We start from the raw sequence: 2,299 nt of genomic DNA on the forward strand, positions 1-2,299 counted from the left end.
TGAGCATGACATATTGGGATGTGATCTTGCATATGGTGGTTAATTTTGTGCTCACAGGTTCTGAACAAGCTTTAAAGGTAAGCGTGTATCATGTGTTGAACAGTGCCAAGCAGTTATTATCTTTCTTTCCTCTCCAGAAAAACAGGAAGAATGGAAACAAGCCTTTTCTGTATTCAAACTGCATCGCTGTAACTTAACATTGCAATACAATATATTGAATATATATGTTGCAACTACTTTAAAACCTTTTTTTTTCATTTTGCTTTCTGAAGATGACAGCATTTGCATTAAGGGAAGAAGGAAAGCAACTATTCAATTAGAAACACTCCACAAATCTTCAAGGGAGAAAATGCACTGCTTATTTAATGTAATTATTTAATCATCCCTCTTAATTGGATGAATAGGTGTAATACATTGGAGTCTTGTAAAGGACAGGATACAGTACTCTGCACTTAACATCATTTAAAGAGACCAGGGTTTTTTTTATTTTAAAAAAGGTATAAAGTTGCATATTTAAAATTTGAATGCAAGGTGAGACTTTTAAAAATAACCTGCATGTGGCAGGGAGGCCAGCAGCCACAAACAGATGTTCTCAGGAGATAAAGTTACTATTTAACTAAAGATTGGAAGCATTGTGATAATTTAGATTTATTTTTAGACAACGGTCATTTGGAGACGGAAAAATGCAAGCAGTTGCTAATACTTAGAATATTTCAGCAGGAATCTGTTTATATTTTTGGCTTCTTACTGACATGTCATGAAAAATCAAAATAGATCTGCTGCAAATTCATATTCTTTTGCACTTAAAAAAATAAATAAAAATACCACCAGCTCCTCCAGGTGTAGGATGGAACCTATGGTACCACAGCTGCCAAGTATATTGATCAATGTTGTGTGTAAGAAATATAGTTTTAAAAAGTTTGTCACTGGACCTGTCAGGAGTTTGTCCAAAAGTGATGCCTTATTGGACCTTAAGATTTGACAACTGAATGTGAATATTCCTTAATGGATGACCCATTCCCCTGAAGGGGAAATTCATTTGTGAGGCTGGGGTGTGATGAGATGAGCCCTTCATGCACTGTTTTCCCCACACAATTGGCTAACAGTTTTGAAACTAGAGGGAAAGAGGGAAAGAAAGATGGAAACTGCAGGAAACTTCCTTGGCATGAAAGTGCACTGGAGGCTGTCTTTATATTTTCTTAATTTACATACTGTATATAAACAAGCAGAGGCTGAAGAAGTGAAGGTAAGAGCCAGGCAGATTCTGCACTCCTAGATTACAGTGGTACCTCGGGTTACAGACGCTTCACGTTACAGACTCCGCTAACCCGGAAGTAGTACCTCGGGTTAAGAACTTTACCTCAAGATGAGAACAGAAATCGCACGGTGGCAACGGGAGGCCCCATTAGCTAAAGTGGTACCTCAGTTGCAGGTTAAGAACAGACCTCCAGAACGAATTAAGTTCTTAACCTGAGGTACCACTGTATTCGCTTCTGTCAACTAAGAACATAAGAAGACCCCTGCTGGATCAGGCCAATGGCCCATCTAGTCCAGCATCCTGATCTCACAGTGGCTTTCCTGTGGGAAGCTTGTAAGCAGGACTCAAGCACAAGAGCGTTCTGCCCTCCTGCAGTTTCTAGCAGCTGTCATTCAGAAGCATCATGGCTTCCGCCTATGAAGGCAGAGCATAGCCATCATGGCAAGCAGCGATTGATAACCTTATCCTCCATGAAGTTGCCCAGTCCTTTTTTAAAGCCATCCAAGTTGGTGGCCATCTTCCGTAGCTTTCATTCACAAGGACTAGCACTAGCCACCCAGGAGAAAGTGTATGGTTGGTGTTGTTTTGGAAACGGGAGTGTTGTTTCCATAGCTTTCTTGCAGAAAAGGAGACCTCTTCAGGTGCCCTGCCTGTCATGCATTGAGAGGGGGGAGAACAAGGGTTGTTGGCCATGTTCCACCCATTGCACTTTCACCGCCCATCCTCACTTCATGAGCTGTGTGTTTCTAAATTGTACGGGGAGCCTATACAAGTAAAGCAGGCTACATTCAGCCCCAAATGGACAGAGGGTGGCATAAATGGGCAATGGTGGCATGACTTTGCCCTGCTCTTTTTCTCATATGGTTCTAATTGTTGGGAGTGGAGGGGGGTGAACACCCAAAGCACCCAGGTTGACAGTAATTATAAGTTAATTTTAGCTGGGAGAATTCTGTGGGAGGATTTCAAGGTCTCAGCCGAAGCATTTCTGCTTGGCGGACAGAACAATCTGTCCCCCTCCTTCCCCTGCATGCTGTTATGGGG

Source organism: Podarcis melisellensis, assembly GCF_964234715.1.
Source record: "Podarcis melisellensis genome assembly, chromosome: 4".
Classification (NCBI taxonomy): domain Eukaryota; kingdom Metazoa; phylum Chordata; class Lepidosauria; order Squamata; family Lacertidae; genus Podarcis; species Podarcis melisellensis.